We start from the raw sequence: 6,000 nt of genomic DNA on the forward strand, positions 1-6,000 counted from the left end.
TTCAGCTATTAATGAGGCGGCTTTGGATACTGGCCTCTTAACTTCCAGGATCTCGGCGGCTGCGGTATCAACTTGCTGTTCCCTGTGGCTATGTTCTTGGAGAGCCGATGCGGACTCTAAGAAAGGTTTAGAGTGTTTACCTTATAATGGTCAGGTCCTGTTTGGTCCTGACTTGGACAAGATTGTGGATACGTTGGCAGCAGCTAAGTCTGCATGTCTGCCTTCTGCACCTGCTCCCTCTGGGTCCAGGACCTCGTCCTTATGGCCCTATCGGCCCCAAGGTAAGCCTAAGGGTCAGTCCTTTCCTAGGCCGTCAGCTGTTAAAAAGACTGCCAAGCTCAAGAAGCAAGCCTGGAGTACGAGAAGTCCAGCTGCCAAGTCTGACGACAAGTCTTCAGCCTGAAGGGACAGGCCTCCCCTTGGGGGAACCCAGGGTGGTAGGCTGACTTCTTCAATTCACCCAGTGCTGGTGCCAGACCACCACAGACACTTGGGTAAGAGAAGTGGTCTCTCATGGGTACGCCCTCTCCTGCCGTAGGAGATCTCCCCATCAGTTTTTCTGCACAGGCCCTCTGTCAGACAAGGACAAGGCCTTACAAATCCAGAAAGCTGTGCAATCCGTGCTTCAAGCAGTAGTTGTAATACCTGTCCCGTTGCCCCAGAGGGGAACAGGTTATTATTCCAATCTCTTTCTGGTTCAAAATCTCAAGGCCCTGAACAAATTTCTCAGGGTACCTCAGTTCGGGATGAAAACCCTATGCTCATATTGGCTATGGAACCTGGGGATTTTATGGTGTCACTGGATATTCAGGATGCATACCTGTATATTCTGATTGCTCCCTCTCACCAACGGTTTCTCAGGTTTGCTGTAGAGCAACAACATTTCCAGCTTCGAGCTCTGCCGTTTGGCCTCTCTACTGCACCTCGAGTGTTTACCAAAATTATGGCAGTAATGGCAGCCCATCTGCGCCTGCAGGGTGTCCGTCTGTTACCGCACCTGGACGACCTTTTACTGTTGGCAGGATCTCCAGAGGTACTTCACCGCCATCTACAACTCACGGTGTCTGTGCTTCAGTCTCATGAGTGGTTGATCAATTCGAATAAGTCCTCCTTGACTCCATCCCAAAAGATGCTCCATCTGGGAACACTGTTGGATTCACAGCAGCAAAGGATCTTTCTGATGTCAGAAAAGATCTTCACTTTGCAGACGCGAGTACGCAGATGTCTCCACAGTCACCGAGTGTCCATTCACTCAGCAATGCAGCTACTGGGATCCATGGCGTCGACCTTCGACATAGTGGAATATGCACAGTTTAATTCCCGGCCTCTGCAGAAAATGATCTTCTCCAGGTGGGACGGATTACCCCATAGGATAAAGGCACAAACAATGGTGTTCTCTCCAGAGGTACGTCTGTCTCTGACTTGGTGGCTGCAGACAGGTCACCTCTCCAAAGGGCGCCCCTTTTGGATTCTGGTCTGTATCCTCCTGACAACAGACACCTGTCCCAGGGATTGGGGCGGAGTGACAGGTCCACACATGTTTCAAGGATGGTGGACAGCACAGGAGTCTGCTCTACCAATCAACATATTGGAGCTTCGGGTGGTCTTCAGTTCCCTTTAACAAGCAAGACTCATACTTCACGGAAAGCCTGTGCAAGTTCAGTCAGGCAACGCCACGACTGTGGCTTACATCAATCATCAAGGAGAAACTCGAAGTCAGGCGGCAATGACAGAGGTGTCATGCATTCTGACATGGGCGGAAGGCAATCTCCCAGCCATATCAGCAGTGTTCATACCAGGAGTGCTCAACTGGGAAGCAGACTTCCTCAGCCATCATGACGTGCATCCCAGGGAATGGTCTCTTCACCAGGAGGTGTTTCAGCTCCTAGTGGACAATTGGGGCCTTCCAGAAGTGGACCTTATGGCCTCCCGACACAATCACAAGCTGTCGGTGTACGGGTCCAGGACAAGAGACGGCAGGGCTCTCCTAGTAGACGGTCTGTCCGTAAAGTGGACCTTCCGGTTTGTGTACCTGTTTCTTCCAGTCTCCCTTTTTCCTCGAGTACTTTGAAAATTCAAACAAGAAGGGGGCACAGCCCCAGCTGGTGGCTCCAGCTTGGCCCTGACGTCATTGGTTCTCAGATCTACAGAGTCAATCGACACTCCCGTGGCTGTTGCCTCAATGTCCGGACCGGTTGTCTCAGGGTCCTTGTCTTTATCCGGACCTGGGTCATCTGTCTTTGATGACGTGGCTCTTGAGACTTCCCTCCTAAGGTCCAAGGGTTTCTCTAGCTCGGTGGTGAACACTATGCTTAGAGCACATAAACCAGCCTCGGCCAGGATTTTATCACAGGATGTTGCACACCTACTTTTATTGGTGTAGTCCCAAAGGTTATGTTCCCCAGGTGTTTCGGATATCCAGAGTTTTGGCTATCCTGCAGGCGGGCTTGGATCTTGGTCTTCGCCTTGCCTCACTGAAGGTGCATGTCTCTGCTCTGTCAGTTTGGTTCCAGCGACAGATTGCTCCTCTTCCGGATATTTGCACCTTTCTACAGGGGGTCCTTCGCATTCAGCCTCTCTTTGTCCCTCCTGTGGCACCTTGGGATTTGGCTGTTGTTCATAGGACCCTCCATTTGAGCCCCTGGACTCAATGGATCTCAAATGACTTACAGCTGAGACTGTTTTTCTTCTGGCTATAGCATTCAGCCAGAAGAGTGTCAGATTTGGGGGCTCTCTCTTGTCGCTTCCCCTTTCTGTTTTTTCATCAGGACAGGGCTGTGCTTCGTACTCGCACTGGGTTCCTTCCTAAGGTGGTCACTAGTTGCAACCACATTAATGAGAAAATTGTTGTACTGGCCTTTAACTCCCCAGACCTTTCGGCAGGTGAGGCCTCATTGGATGTGGTACGCGCCCTCAGGATTTATGTGGACCGTACCAGTTTACTTCGGAAGTCAGACTCCTTGTTTGTCCCATATGGATTCCACAAGAAGGGATAGCCAGCCAATAAACAGACTTTGGCTAGCTGGCTTCACATGACGATCTCTGAGGCTTACACTTCGGAGGGCCTTCCAGTTCCGCCCACTGTTACTGCTCATTCAATCAGGATGCTTCCTTCGGGCAGCAGATTCTCCTCTCTGCACAGGAGCGTCCCCACCCTTGAAGGTACTGCTTTGGGACATCCCCAAGGTCTCCTTGTGGAGCTTATGGACCCTGAAGTAGAAAATGAGCGATATGGTAAGAATTCACATTTGTTATCTCTCTTTCTACGAAGTCCATAAAGTCCACAGGGCACCCACCCTGACGCACCTGTGCTTCAGTTGGGATACGCTCTGGTCACCGGTTTTCTGTCTCCTTCTATGTGAGAATGTGATTCTTGAGTGTTTCAGGCTTTCTTCTCTCTCTTTTAGACAAAAACAAAAATCTGCGCTGTCACTATATATGTCAATGAGATCAATAAGGAGTAGAGTGGTAAAATAAAAATTATTTCATTAAACAAGCTAAAATAAATAGCACACATTAATACATACAATAAAACACAGTTGTACAAACAAAATAATTTTCCTTGCATATAAAAGTGACAATGTCACTAAAAATCAATATTGATACACAAGTTGCATAAAATAGGAATAGGAAGTGATTATTTTAGTCATATTACAGGAGTGTGACTCCAGTATAACAAGGAGCACTATCAGAATAAACATTCCATTTATTGTGCTTACAGTTGCTCTTCCATCTCTATTTGTGGAAACATTCTATCACCTGGTCTACAACAACGGTGAATTACTCTCACTACCACAAAGATACACCTTTATTATCCAACTTGTGTATCAATATTGCTTTTTAGTGACATAGGCCCTCATTCAGAGCCGTACGCTCTGAGCAGAGCGCACGCTTTGAATGAGGGCCGGCCTCCATGAAAATGGAGCGTCCTCCTGGACGCTCGTATAGCTGTGGGTCACCACCCACAGGCTATACGAGCGTGCATTTTGATGGCCGTGACCATCGCGACCATCGAAACTGCGAGCCGGAGCCTGCGGTTGAGGTTTTCAACCGCAAGCTCCGGAGTGATTTTGGCTCTATCAGAGCCAAAATCACTCCCACTGACATCACTAGTGATGTCAGTGGGCCGGCTTCTGACGGGAGGCGTTCCCTTGGGAACGCCCCCGTCAGGGAGGCACGCCCCCGGCACGCCTACCAAAGGGGGCGTGCTGTCAATCAACATCGACAGCACGCCCCCTTTGATCAGACACAACGAGCGAAGGACTTTCCTTCGCTCGTCGCGTCTGGCGCATGCGCACGACGGAGCTCCCTCCATCGTGCGCATGCTCAGTCCAGAACATCGACCCACTTGCGAGCGGACAGCCGCTCGCGAGTGTGTCTGAATCAGGCCCCTTGTCACTTTTATATGCAAGGAAAATTATTTTGTTTGTACAACTGTTTTATTGTATGTATTAATGTGTGCTATTTATTTTAGCTTGTTTAATGAAATTATTTTTATTTTACCACTCTACTCCTTATTGATCTCATTGACATATATAGTGACAGCGCAGATTTTTGTATTTTGTCTGTTCTTCCTAAATTCAAATGTACACAGAGTTTGATATCCGCTGCAGTCCTATATCTTGTCTTATATGTATATGTTATTTGTGTATTAGTGTTTAGCGCCAGAATTTATCTTGTTGTCTGTCTATATTGCTTTTCTCTCTCTCTTATCCTCCTCTGGCCTTTGGCTTGTTACGAACTGACATGCCTCTGGCCCGGCTGGCGGGGTATAGGGGAGGACCCAGTGCATCCTGGGAGGAAAAATGTATCTGCATGGTGCCCGGATGACTCTGCCATACCTATACCCCAAGGTCTCCCTGTGGACCCTATGGATTTCGTAGAAAGAGAGATAACAAAGGTAAGTTCTTGCCATTATTAAAAAAAGAACAGAGATGTATTTATTCAATTTGGATCATTAGTATCATTTCCCTGCATTTTGGTATAAGGCACAATGATCCCTATGGCTACATGCATTCTCTGAAAAGTATCAGTGTGTTTTCAACTAGTAGAACCTACTAACTGCTCTGGGGCTTATTGAAATTTGGATGTAAATCAATTTTATGTCACGCCTCTCAGATGTAGACATTCACTTTAACGCTGCACTCATAGGTGGTGCTTCACAATCTCCCTAAAATGTTTTTTTCAAAAGTAGACAAAGTCTGATATCAGATAGATAGATGGATAGATATGAGATAGATAGGTAGATAGCTATGAGAGCTAGATATGGGATAAATAGATCTGAGATAGATAAATAGGAAAAAGACATAATGCTCCGTTGCCATTCTCAATAGTAATGTAGCAGCAAGATCCCCCAAAAGGAAGTGGGCGGCACTCAGTTTTCTTAAAACGTTGACCTCTATTAACCTTGCAGTTAACTTAATAGGCTACAATATAGCTGTTCTCACCATAGACATCAATGGATGTTTCCCACCATTGAAGTCTATGGGGGAAAGTCTGAGTACAGCCTGACCGCTTAGAGCCAATCAGCGGACAGCTCCTACAATGACAGGAGTCATGCGGAGCCCTGTCAATCGAACTGGATTCCGGTGGCGGTTTTTTATTTTTTTTACCCCCATGGATGCCTACATGGACCAAAGAGGATGTGATCTTTGCTAGGAATAGGCGAGTATGGTATTTTTTTTACAGGTGTCATGGATTCTACTGGAGAAGGGGACGTGAATGGCTACAAGGATTATAGGTGAGTATGCGTGAATATGAGTGTGCATATATGCTTTAATTAAACCTTACTGTCACAGTGTGCGAGTCTTGTCGTTATTTTAATAATTCTTTTGCAGGTAAACTACAGGTACCAGCGTGTCCTTAATGCCCTGCATGCTGGTACTTGTGGTTCTCTAAGTACCAGCATGTGGGGGAGGATTGCTGGGACCTGTAGTTTTCCAGCAAAAGAAAATATTACTTCATCTATTTTTTACACCACACTATTCACAATCAACCGCG

Source organism: Taudactylus pleione, unplaced genomic scaffold (genome assembly GCF_031769625.1).
Source record: "Taudactylus pleione unplaced genomic scaffold, aTauple2 ptg001463l, whole genome shotgun sequence".
NCBI classification, from domain to species: domain Eukaryota; kingdom Metazoa; phylum Chordata; class Amphibia; order Anura; family Myobatrachidae; genus Taudactylus; species Taudactylus pleione.